This window comes from Stomoxys calcitrans, chromosome 5 (assembly GCF_963082655.1).
Source record: "Stomoxys calcitrans chromosome 5, idStoCalc2.1, whole genome shotgun sequence".
Taxonomy (NCBI): Eukaryota; Metazoa; Arthropoda; class Insecta; order Diptera; family Muscidae; genus Stomoxys; species Stomoxys calcitrans.
This window is the reverse complement of record NC_081556.1, coordinates 21086883-21100986: the sequence shown is the minus strand read 5'-3', so window position 1 is coordinate 21100986 and position 14104 is coordinate 21086883. Positions and strand designations below refer to the sequence as shown.

The 14104-nt window shown below is 39.1% G+C and overlaps 1 protein-coding gene and 1 long non-coding RNA gene across 2 annotated transcripts in view; one reads left to right on the top strand and one right to left on the bottom strand.

The window, feature by feature from the left end:
- Positions 1-14104, top strand: part of LOC106080863 (A disintegrin and metalloproteinase with thrombospondin motifs like) — a 323287-nt gene that overhangs the window by 244722 nt on the left and 64461 nt on the right. The gene's annotated exons all lie outside the window — the stretch shown is intronic.
- The window catches only part of LOC131997675 (uncharacterized), a 123912-nt gene that overhangs the window by 68949 nt on the left and 40859 nt on the right, over positions 1-14104 (bottom strand). The window contains exon 2 of the long non-coding RNA XR_009398336.1: positions 8383-8499. This is a non-coding gene — a long non-coding RNA (uncharacterized LOC131997675). The remainder of the gene's footprint in view (positions 1-8382; positions 8500-14104) is intronic.

Genomic DNA, 14104 nt, shown 5'->3' with positions numbered 1-14104 from the left:
GCCTACCCTATCCACAAAATTCTCCCAAACCGGACATATTTACCGACCATGGCAATATAGGACTCGAAAGGATGGTATTTGGGAGTAGAGCACGAATATGATATACACATTCGAAGTGAAATTCTACCACCCCTAAACTCCCTCAAAATAGGTTTTGTCTACCGACCATGGCAATATAGGCCTCCAATGGAAGGTATAAGAGAATTAAATATGGCGCAGCGGAGCCGCCCCTTTTCGGATAGTTAAATGCAATTTTTGCAAACTTCTCACATATTAATGAGTACAAACATCTCAGATATTAATGAGTGCAAACTTCTCACATATTTATGAGTGCAGTCCGATTCAAGTTTAAGCTCAATGATAAGGGGCCTCCTTTTTATAGCCGAATCTGAACGGCGTGCCGCAGTGCGTCACCTCGCGGAAATTTTTTTCTCAGAACTCAGGCGTTCAGCGTCATAGGCGGGCATGCTAACCTCTGCGCTACGGTGGCCTCCCCTTTTCGGTTAGTAGGCTACATAAAGGGCGATTTTTAAGCTTTTATCTTTTTGGCAAGACTGGTTTAAACAGCTCACGCACGTTTCGTTTCACTGTGAAACATTTTCATTTTTGTCTATAATTTAAACGTGAATCGTCTTAAAAACTATCAAGGCTGGCAAATAATTGAATTTTATTACCAAATGCGTGGTCTGTTAAGAAAGTTCATCGCGCGCTTCTTCCATTTTATGGTCAGAGCACATTTTGCGCTCAATGGGGACGTAAATAAGCAGAATAGTCGATTTTGGAGTGAAAATCAGCCAGAAGCATTGCAACAGCTACCAATGCATACAGAAAAAGTCACACTTTGGTGGGGTTTATGGGCTGGTTGCATCATTGGACCGAACTTCTTCAAAAATGATGCGAATCGTACGAAGCTCATATTAGCTGAATGGGTACATAAAAAAGCAGAATTGTCGATTTTGGAGTGAAGATCAGGCAGAAGCATTGCAAGACCTACCAATGCTTCCAGAAAAAGGCACAGTTTGTTACGGTTTATGGGCTGGTGACATCATTGGATCGTACTTCTTCAAAAATGATGTACGCTACCGTGATGATTTCCAACTTTTTTTTGCCTAAAATCCAAGAGCTTGACTTTTCTGACAAGACGGTTTCCCATGCCACACAGCACGCGTTACAATGGACTTATTGAAAGGCGTGTTCAGTGAACATTTTATTTCACATTTTGGACCGGTCCATTGGCCGCCTAGATCGTGCCATTTAACGCCTTTAGACTATTTTTTGTGGGGCCATTTTAATGCTAATGTCTATACCTACAAGAGCGCTTCAATTGACGCATTGGAAGCCAACGTTGAAGCATTTATTCGTGAGATACCGGTCAATATCCGATGTTACAGGCAGTGTGGATTTCACCCTACCTGAGCCGTTTCTTGATAAAATGAACTGTACAACGATTCCTGATAGAACCGATTGGAACTACGATATCCCTGGTAACAAAAGTTACATAGACTTCTATACGGATGGTTCCAAACTAAACGACCAGGTGAGCTTTGGGGTGTATTCTAAAGATCTACAACTTGTTATCCGACCACTGCAGTGTATATCAAGCGGAGATCCTTGCAATTTAGGGGGTGAAGGAATGGCTAAGATATAATGCCATTACGACGTTTGGCATAAATATCGTCTTAGACAGCCAGGCAACCATCCCTGGAGAACGTATTTCTGATCACAAAAACCGCCCTCGACTGTCGCAGATCTCTCAACGAGATGGCTGAACAGTTCAAAATTCACCTGTTCTGGTGAATGTCCTTTAAAATACCTCCAAATGCCTCGTTCATAGTTCCAAAAACTATGTAGACCCATATAAACGCATATCCCGATTTGAATTCTTGGGTCCCTCGAATTCTCAATTTTTTGCCGATTTGATTGAAATTTGGTAAGTGTAACTCACACCAAATGTCAATCAGATAAAATAATATATATATTGGTACGTAGTTTATATGAGGACTATATTAAAACTCTTGATATGACTTCTTGAGCCCTTAGTGGCCTAAATCCCTACCAGATTTTATATGTCGAAAAAAATATTCAAATATATTTAAAGGGTGATTTTTTTGAGGTTAGGATTTTCATGCATTAGTATTTGACAGATCACGTGGGATTTCAGACATGGTGTCAAAGAGAAAGATGCTCAGTATGCTTTGACATTTCATCATGAATAGACTTACTAACGAGCAACGCTTGCAAATCATTGAATTTTATTACCAAAATCAGTGTTCGGTTCGAAATGTGTTCATTCACCGTTCAGCGATGAGGCTCATTTCTGGTTGAATGGCTACGTAAATAAGCAAAATTGCCGCATTTGGAGTGAAGAGCAACCAGAAGCCGTTCAAGAACTGCCCATGCATCCCGAAAAATGCACTGTTTGGTGTGGTTTGTACGCTGGTGGAATCATTGGACCGTATTTTTTCAAAGATGCTGTTGGACGCAACGTTACGGTGAATGAACACATTTCGAACCGAACACTGATTTTGGTAATAAAATTCAATGATTTGCAAGCGTTGCTCGTTAGTAAGTCTATTCATGATGAAATGTCAAAGCATACTGAGCATCTTTCTCTTTGACACCATGTCTGAAATCCCACGTGATCTGTCAAATACTAATGCATGAAAATCCTAACCTCAAAAAAATCACCCTTTATAACACCATGGCAAGAAGTCCCGTTTCTTTAGTGGATTGTTCATGGGCAACTTAGATCGTGTTTTTTTTTTGTTTTTTTGGCGCCACTAAAACAAAATAAAATATCTTAAAGTCACCTTTAACAAAAAACATAACTATTTAAAAAACCATGTATCTATCCGAAATTTAAACTCATCTTTAATATACAATGAATAACTTAAACACAAGAAATTATAAATTTCAAATTGTTTATAATTTTGATAATTTATTTCCCACAACTCGACTATGCGCTGAAAGATGCACATATATTAATGATATTTATGGCCCTTTGGCAAAGCGATGATTTTAATTAATACAACAGATTAGATTAAGCGAAAAGAAAAACAGAAAAAAAAATTAATAAATATCTGAAATTTATGCGACACTGTTCTTGATTATAATTCGTGCGGGCCCAATAGGCTTATGATCTTGTAAATCAATAATTGCTCATTTCACGCCTTTTTGTGGTGACAATATTGGAGGAATATAAATTAAAAAATTACAAACAAAATTTTAAAAACAATAAACCGCACATTTTATATATAATGTTTATTAACTTCTAAGCTAATTTTAAATTGTCTGTGATGTTATCTCAAATTACAACTGAACAATGACCGTTTGAAGATGATTTGAAAGATGAAAAACATTCAACAAATTTGAGACAAATAAATTTAAAAACAAATGTTAAGCTTTTCTTGTGCAGGCTTAACATCTTAAACGCTGTATTCTAACTCACTTTTTGAAGGTATATAAGGCGAGCCTGAAAAGGTTCAATAAACTGCTTCAAAGAATTTTTTGTATTAATTATTCACAATGAACATTTCGTTGCTTGCCGTTTAATTGTCGGGCGTAGCAATATAACAAACGAATTAAGTTCGGCCGTTCCGCACTATGGATATACGTTTTAATCCAAATTTTCTTAACATTTGTGAACCAAAAAATTTTTTTCTGAGGTAGGTTGAAACGAGAGTGCGCTCCATGCCACTATGGACATACACCTAAGCCAGTAATCGGCTTGTTGTGCGCTCTAAATACTAAAAAAGAAACCTCAAAAAAGCAAATCTAAGTTAGGAATTCCATGCTACTTACATAAACAACATCCTTAATTGTTTTCTATGCCACGCCTATAAGTTGGTTCATATCTGGTATTTTCTGAGGTATCGATCTATAACGGGTAAAACGATGGGGCCTAAACCACACTCTATTCCCAATTTTATCAATATCCGGCAATAAAAGAGGTTTTGTTAACAATGGCCTTAAAGTCCGAAATCTTCTTAGTGACAGTCATATCCAAATATGGGATCACGATCCAATATCGAAAAATCGGTATATATGGCAGGTACATATATCTATATATGGTTTCATCTGGATCATATTCGGTATGGATGTCGAGCGATCTAATATAACTATTTGTTGCAGATTTGAGTCAAATCGGGTAACAAATTCGCCTTTTATTAAAACCCAAAATCGACAGATCGTGGTAATACTAGCCGATCTGGTGTTCTTCATTACACCCATTAGCGGACCCCTTTAACATGGTCCACATTTTAAGATTATTGATATGCGCATCTAACTCTCAAATAAAATTTTTTAGAACACCATATTGTCCCGTGTGGTATACACATCCATTTGGGGCATAAGTTTGGGGTGGGGTGACTACCCGGGAATTGACCCACATTTTTATATAACTTTTATTATAATCCAATTTTGTCCCGCTCGGTGTACTTACACGCAAAAACGTTTGGTAAACAAAAGACTTGTATTACCAAGTTTTTCCTTTACTGTAGCTTTGTTACGTTTCGCTTCAACATATCAAACGTTTGCCATAAATGTAGTATTATCGAATGTAATTAACTAAAACTTTTCTTGGCGGTGCTGAGACCACCTCCCGGAGGCCATTCTTCGCTTATGAGGATGGGTAGAGGTTAAACAGTTACCACATTGGAGAACTGACTGTTTCACTCCACGATGTTTCGACTTCTTACCCAAAATTCTACAAATGACTGACGGGCACAGATAATTCCCAACACAGCGTTTCAGGTCTGACTGGAGGGACATGTTGGCGATGTCCTCAAATAGTTTGTCGAACGCTTTCGATAGGTCCAGTACTACGAGGACCGTCCTATCACATGGCCTGGGCTTATTGAAGCCAGTGCAAATGTCTACGGAAATGGCATGCAAAGCCGTTGTTTTGCTATGCAGTCTTCGAAAGCCGTGCTGACGCACGACGAATGAAAATTCTCCAACGAGGCTTTGGAAGAGCAGTCCTTCAATCGTTTTGGCTACTGGCGAGAGAAAAATAACTTCCTGTTTCACTCTAGGGTGTTTCGACTTCTTATCTCTAAATCCAACAAATGACTGGCGACCACACAGGTAATTCGCCACTCAGCATTTCAGGCCTGATTGGAGGGTCGTGTTGGCGATGTCTTTAAATAGTCTGGCATGGCTGAGCAGTCCCTTAAGCGTCTTGGCTATTGATGAGAGAAAGGAGATCGGTGTGAACGACACCCGCCTCCCCCTCTCCCCCTCCCGCTTTACAGAGTCTTTTCCAGGTTTCACTCTGCTCATTTTTCAGACATCGGTTACTATAAGAGTGTTCAAAGACAGGTTGAGGTTAGTTGTAAGGTACTCGACTCCAGGTACATCCAGATTCTTCGGCATCAGGGCAGAGATTCCATCGGGCCCCAACGCCTTGGATGTCTTGGCGCCACGTATGTCACTCGTAACTTCGTCCGCGGTAAATTGTGATGGCTGTCCATCGGCTCGGAAACCACGAATACAACGAATGCCTCTCCTTCCGGCCCTGCCATTCTCGAAATACACAATAAATTGACGGTTGAATAACCTGGCATCGCTTTTCGGAGCTCTGTCAACAACAGTGACTGAGGTCCTGTAATCACTTCTACTGGGTTTCGAGAGTGTACACCACAGCTTGCCTAAACCGGTACCTAAATAACATGTGCGTTAACAAAAGGCAACGGCGTGCCGGAGTGCGACAGTGCATAGTACCTCACATATGTCGCCAGCATTAGGAGGGCTAACTACCGCTGAAAAATGTTTTTTTCTGATGTTCTCCCTAGGATTCAAACCTGCACCGAGAAATTGGATGACACTTGGGGTAGTCGACCGGCCGGTATAAATGGCGGCTGCTGTGTTAGTGATCCCTTTGGAATTTCCTCACCGCAGCTAGCACATTTAAGGGGGGTCACAGCTCACTGAAGCGGCTATTGGTATACTCTCTGAAGCCGATCCAATCGGACTTTTGATTGATAAACGTCCGGCGAGCAAAAGTTATGAAGTCCGATGGACGGTCGATGGTGAGTATTATGGGAGGGTTGTCTGATCCGGAAAAAATGAAGGCATGCTAGGGTACGTCACTCAGGCAATAATGGCATACAATGGAAATTTTTGGAACCTCCTCGTTATCCTAGTGGGGGCATCCTCATTCACCGTGCAACACCTGGAGCCTTTAATCTGATCTGCCAAAACTATACCCAGTTGGTCGTTACCTAGGGGAGAATGGCATGAAACGTGATGCGCATGAGTCTCCTAGAACCAGGCGATTATGGTCAGACAGTACGCCTCTAATGTCTAAATGTCTAAAACTTGGCAATTTATTGGGACACAACAATCAACCGGCAATATGTACACGTTGTATAGCTCTATCTGGGCAGTACCGGACCTGACTGCTATCCCTATGCACTCCATGTAGGGATCACTAGCGCCAGACGCAGTAGAAATGGGGTCTACATTGCACAGAACGGTGTATCGCGTAGGCCAATTCCCCAACTCCACTCCTTAAGCGATGCTTACGTAGCACATTGTATCCATGACAACAGTCCAGGCTGCAGATGTTGGTCAGCTTTGTCTCCTGTATTTATCATAAAATCTAATATCTCGTTGATCTTTCCTCGGAGACCATCGCAATTCAATTGCAAGAAAGATACACTTCCCGGCAATGGCCCCGAGGTTGGGTTGATGCTGTTGCGTATATTGCCGTACGGGAGATGTCGGAGGGGTCCCATTGTCCAACGACGACGCTTGTGGCCCACTGCTATCTATGTTCGCACAGCAATTTGCAACATTTTCAGTTCGACTATACTCCCGAAAGAAAAGAATCAGAAAAAAATTTTCAGCGGTGGTTTTCCCCTCCTAATGTAAAACTTCTCTCCAAAGAGGTGTCGCACTGCGGCACTCCGTTCGGACTCGGCTATAAAAAGGAGGCCCCTTATCATTGACCTTAAAACTTGAATCGGACTGCACTCATTGATATGTGAGAAGTTTGCCCCTGATCCTTAGTGGTATGTTCATGGGCAAAATTTGCATTTTTATACTCCCGAAGTGAAGTAAGGCAAGAACAAGATCGGAAATGCACCAACTCCATGCATCGGTTACATCTCACCAATACCGACCGATGATGGAGGCGGTTCTGGCAAACCTAACAAGGGCCGTTCTTTTCGATACTGGCACGGACCAGAGGCATGAGGAGAACGCACACCGGAATGCACCTTTCACATGATAAAAAAGGGACGTAGACTGAAGGACTCCATTTAGTCAATCCGTACAACCGTCCACGTACAACCGGCTGCCATGGGATTTTGGAAAATTTGTCCGAAGCAGGGCTGCAGAGGTGAGCATGAGGAGAACGCACACCGGAATGCATCAGAGGCATGAGGAGAACGCACACCGGGATGCACCTCTCACATGATAAAAAAAGGGACGTAGACTGAAGGACTCCATTTGGTCAATCCGTACAACCGTCCACGTACAACCGGCTGCCATGGGATTGTGGAAAATTTGTCTGAAGCAGGGCTGCAGAGTCGAGCACTCGACTCCGACTCCGGGGAAAATTGCTCGACTCCGCAGCCCTGTTCCTAAGGTACAAAAGCAATCAATGCTCAATGATTCATAAGATTCGTTTCGGACTAACTTAAAGCATTTCTCCACGCTATAAGTAATTTTTCGCCTCCTTTTATTCAGTATTTATTTAACACAGTACATAGAGGGCTAAGGAGCACATTTTTCTCAATGACATATTTCAATCATTTAAATTTGTGTGATATATTACATCCAGATATTGTTCTATATCCGGTCAGCCATACAAATATTGTCAATCAAGAAGTTGAAGCACTTTGCTACTTAAAATATTTGTTTGTTTACTGGTGACTTGTTATATTGCCTTAACATTTCAATAAACTAAGAAATTGGCGTGTGAAAACAAACTTTTCAAAAACTACTTCTAATAGAGACAATCGTCATTGACAACCAACCCACACTGCTATGGGACAACGTGAGTGCGCACTATGAAATGCAATCATTTAAAATAAAGAATTTATTCTTAAATTAAAACACTTTGATAGAAGACTTAGTGACCACAAGAAAAATAAATTTAACATTTAAGCTCAAGAGAAAAAAAAAATACACACACAAAAAAACAAACTAACAACTTACTACCATGAAGTTGCCAACAAGATAACCATCTCAAACCACATTGGCTAACAATCACGTGTTTTGTATTAATCTAAAGACAAGTTCTTAATCTTCTTCAGGGCCATGAGAAATAGATGACACGTTTGCTACAATAGTATATACCAAACAGATGAATATATCAATGTTCTTAATGTGTGGTTTCCACTATTTAACAATGAAATGCGATAGGTAATTACTCACATGTGGTGTTGTTGATGGTGGATTCTTAAATGATTTGTGGTTATCATTTAGAATTTAATGTCTTTCTGTTAATTTTTTTTTTTTGTGAAAAGGTCTTCCATAGTTGTTGGTGGTAATCTGGAAAGATATATAAAATAAATAATAATAATAATAATAGATATTCATATAAAATGCTAATTTGAAAAGATTATGCCGCTTATTGTTGATGTTTAGAAAATTCAATTATTCAAAACCTTAAAAATAGACCTTCATAATATTTCATGGCCAAGCATTAACTAACCTAAATAACCTAAATGTTTTTGTATTATTTCAAAATTCTATTTTTGTCTCACATTTTGTGAAACTTTCGCTTAGGTATTCATGAGATTATCTTTTAGGTTCCATTGTTATGCGATATTTGTATTGACCAATCCATAAGCTAAAATCAATCAGAAGCAGCTACATGTATTCCACGAAATTATTACAAGAAGTCTTTTTGAATATGTCATTCCATTAAAAATCCATTTTAGTATTGAAACCATACATCATGTAGCTTGCACTTCAATATGTACTTAACATACATATGTTAGAGTTTATCACATGACCTTGAAAATATTTTGTGCTTTTGGAGTTGGATGAAGCGGCAATGGTAATTGAAATTGCGTAAATGGCAATTAGATATGCATTAGGGGTAATGTGCATGCGAATATAGGCCATTAGCAATAACGTTTCTAATATTATGCTGCAAATGCAATTTAAATTATACAAGACGAGTATTATAATCCATGATTTCGAGTATAAAAAAGGCTTTGAAATGTTTTATATGGGAATTCATATTAAATACATTTTAAAGTAAATGTTGGAAAATGGCACAAGGCGCGCCACAGGGAGCATTTTATGGCCACTTCTATGGGTGACCACCATAAATGACCTATTATGGCTGCTGACAGGGGAAGGAAGATGAAATCTGCTACGCAGACGATGTTTTAATACTTCTAAGAGGTAAGGATCCGAACGAGCTATCCCGAAGTGCCGAAAGGGTCTTGCATATGGCATATGTCTGGGCTAGACCCAGAGGTCTCAATGTTAACCCAGAGAAGACTGAAATATACCTGTTCACTAGGAAGACGAAGGTGGGCCTTTTGTCTTTTGAGCTAAGGTATAGCAGGTTAGGTTTAAGTGGCAGTCTGCCATCAGACTCACTTAGACGTTTTCGTCCATTGTTATATCACAGGAACAGAAGAAGGAAGATCCTTTCTAGTTCCTACCGTTGAACCATCCAGATCGCTTTAAAAAACCCAATAATTTGCGAATGTTCACATCCGCTAAATCAGACAGATTCACAAATAAATGAGAACCTAAAGTGAAACTCCTTCAGACTGCTAGTGCGGGACACACACACAAAAGGTGTTCTATAGTCTCTTCTAATCCGATGTCCTCACAGCTTCTGATTAGACAGTGACCATATCAAGTCTAGATTAGGTCAAATAGTTTTGAAATGCTCACAGCCCCCTCTTTGTGCCATCTATCATTCGTTGTCCTTCGGACCTGGTCCTAAAAACATAGCTTTCATGTCGCTAGAGGCATACGCACAGATTCCAGTATCCCTGGAATGTGTAGGGTAGTTCTTAGTCTCGCAAGCTCGTCGGCTTTGCAATTCCCTGGGATATCATTGCGGCAACCAGAGCAGGTGAATTTTGAACTGCTGAACTATCTCGTTGACAGATCAGTGACAGTCGAGGGTGGTTTTTAAATTCAGAAATACGTTCTCTACAGATTTAGTGACTACCTGGCTGTCTGAGAAGATATTTACGCCAATCGTCGTTATGATATTATATCTAGCCATTGCACAACTTTCCTAATTACAAGGATCTCCCCTTCATACACACTACAATGGTCGGCAATGTTCTCGATATGATCAGTTCTAGTTCTTCAGAGTACACCCCAAAGGCAGTGATCGCGGCAATTTGTCTAGCCACAATGCTCAGAGGCAAAAGGTGTCGTCCTCAGTGCGCCTGTGATGCACAATCAAGACATACTTTCGATCCGGCAATAAGTGGACTTTTAAAGCGCCGTCCACCAGACCACAACACCATATAGCATTCCTTGCTGGCGCACACCTTGAGGCAAATCCAAGTCGCTACAACATGTCTAAAGACTTCAGTTATCCTGGAATGTGCAAGGTAGTTATTAGTCTTATAAACTGTAAAGGACTGCCACTATTATCTAACCGAAGCTAACCTAGGGTGAAGCCGCCACCCACACATGGTTTTATATTAAGAAACCAAATTTTCATTCTACACCCGAGCACCAATCAATTTAGTCCCATATTACCCCTACTAAATTTTCGTTGTTCACTCTGTTTTATAGTGGGCGTTCGTGGCACACGCCCTTAACTCGGACTGAGGTCGACCGAAAGACTTTGGGTTAAACAAGTTCATTGACGACTGTGCTTTGGTCCGGCATTAAGTGCATCAGATGATATCGTCCTCAATGCGGCTATGATGCACAAGCAAACCATTCTTTGGACCCGGCAGAGTATATGCCAGTAGGTGCATTTTCAAAGCAACATCCACCAGACCACAACACCATATAGCATTATTCGTCTGACAACTGAAGTATTCAGCCAATGCATGACACGCGGTCAATAGCCCTCTTGCAGTTGTATAGGGCAAGAATTGCCTTTTTCAACCTCTCCAAAATGTTAGATATAAAGTTCACTTTTCTATCTCGCAAAACTCCCACGTATTTTGCGCTTTCAGTAAATGGAAAATTCTCTACTATCCTCCTTCTGGAAAGATATGTATTACATCTATCTAGAGCTTTTAGCCCAAAGGATTTGATTTTGTGTGATACGGTTTTCCTGCTTTTTGCGTGAAAGTCCCCTTTGTGTCCCTTCATTCCTCAGATATATGTATATAACATGCTGTTGCAAGCGGCGTATATTACTCTAATTCAAGCCGCCAGTCTATCGGACAGCGTTGGTAGTGTGACTGATGATACACTATCAGGTCCTGGCTATTTGAAGAAGTCAAAACTTTTCATCGCCCAAAGAATTCTTAACTCAGACATAATTTCCTGAACATTCATCGATGAACCCATATCGGTGGCAACCATTTTTCGGTGCCACCTGGTTTTTTGGAAGAATTTAGCAGGAAATGTGCAAGGGTTGCCTTTTATATTTCGGGATTGGACAACCCTTGTGCTGAAAACTGCCAATTGATAGCTCTGTCGTAAAGCTTGACATTGTTGAGGTTATACGTACTCAGAACGTTTTGACATACGGCCGCTATTTGTGTTGTTTACAGTAACTGAAAAGACTCATCTCGCCCAAAAAATGGAATTAAATCGTTAACATTTTTGTGCGATTATTTTTTACAACTTTCGACTTGGATTAACTCAACAATAGTACATCGATGACCTTAATTCCATTTTTGGCTATGAAGCTCCATCAAGGACCAGTGTTTATCAATGGTGTGGTGAATTCAACCGAGATCGTAGTCCACTCCAAAACAAATTTCGTGATGGTCGTTCAAAATCAGTTGTTGTTCCAAAAAACATTGATTCTGTGCGCCAACTGATATTACAAGATCGTCATGTGACCTATCGCGAAATTGAGACAACCTTAGAGATTAGTGGGACTAGCATACATTCAAAATTGCATGAAAAATTTGTTCGCGTTGGATCCCACACAATTTCTCAATCGCTCAAAAGAAGGCTCGTGTTGATTGTTCGAAAGAAATGCTCCAAAAATTTTAAACAAATGTATTTTTGAGCACTTAAAACATCGATTTGATGAGTCATCCGCCGTATAGTCCTGACTTGGCACCATACGACTTATTTTTATTCGCATACGCAAGAAATAAAATGAGAGGTCAACGCTTTTCGACACCTCAAGAAGCGATTGATGCTTTCAGATTGCATGTTTTGGAGATACCCCAATCAGAGTGACAAAAGTGCTTCGACAATTGGTTCAAACGCATGCAACTGTGTATAGATCTATATGGGGAATATTTAGAAAATACAATAAAGCCATTTTCGATGATTAATATTTGTTTTAGTGTTCTCTAATCCCAATATATAAAAAGCAACCCTCGTATATATATTAGTAGTTCAAGGGTTTCTTCACCATACATTGACTGACATCAGTTCCTTACTGTAGTAGTTATGGAGGATAGAATCTTCGGCATCCTATACATATACAAATGTAGGCCTAAAATTTGCAAGATTTAAGATGGTTTTAGGGTTTTAAGAACAAATTACAAAGCATTGTGCACCATCTATTTATCTCATATTACCATAGACAAAGGAAAGGAATAGACTTTGAAACTCAAAATGGTAATTAAATAACATGAGAATGAGAATTTGACATTTCTCCTATCTGTAACAACTTTTTTGAACATTTTGTTATGAGTTTTTAGATTTCCTTGGTCATGATACTACTTACATTGGTTTTCCAATATTTCCTAATTTCTTAACTTATTCTATCAATATGCCTGTCAAAAAATTTGTTACCCAAGTCTTTGAGAGTTAAACCATTCCCATTACGCACAGCTTGTAAAAGCTATTTCATAACAAGCTTAACTAATTTTAAATTAATATCAGTTTTTATCTATTTGAAACTGCCATCAAATCCCAATGAAAGCTTATCAATCAATATGGCTCAAATCTTTAAATTAGGAAAAGTCAATTTCTATTATAGTAAAACCCCTTAAAATGTATGTATTCATAGCAGCTATTGAATTTAATGATGTCTTCTCTCAATGTTATGTTCATTAATTTACACCTTTCATTCAACAAAACGTAAAAAACAACATTTAGTAGGTTTGTTAGATTTCTATTTCATTCGGCGATCATTAAAAACAAAAATTAACTTAAGCAACAATAGCTAGAAATGATCATTATTGCTTAAATATATGGAACTGTCAAAACTTACAACACCCTAGGAGATATTTTTCAACTTGTGCTACGATTAAGTGTTAAACTGGAAAGAAATGCAACACTCGTAAGTTTGAAAAGTAATTTATAACACCAACTCCCAAAGAGTGTTCACCTGAAACTTAACTAAATGAAAAGTAACACAGGGTTGACAAACATCAACATGCAATTGCAGTAGCATCGACTGTGTAACAACGAAAATGTAACTGTACAGAGGCCAGTCATAAACTCCCGAAAAAAATATTTCATCTATAAAAAAAACCATGAAACCATATTTAGGAGAGTTATGGTGCTAACAAAGCTGGACATATAAAATATCTACAGTCATTTATTTCTTGCAATGGTATTATTTTCCGCCTTTCTGATATCGTGCTGGGCCTTGTTAGATTGTCACCAAATTTATAAGAAAACAAATGTAAAAAAAACGTGTAAATCTGCAAATGTGGCATGACATAATAATGGGCGTGAGGTTTGCAGTGAATAGAAGGTGCCACACTTGCACCCTGAACATAATAATACAAAAAAAATGTTGGCAAAGAATGCAAGGGTTCACCTGAGCTATGTAAAAGGCTTTTAACATGTAAATAAGTCAATTGAGAATAACTTGAATGTTTCAAACAATTCAATGTAAGATCTGAACTAAAATAGGTGGAGAATTTCAGTTTATATGTGGAATATTTAGAAGAAGAAAGCTAATTAACGAATAAACCAGGATTCTAAGATATCTTGGAATAAAATCGTGGAATTGGAGAAATATTCATGGACTTTAGGGGCTCAAGAAATCAAATCGAGATCATGAAGTAAA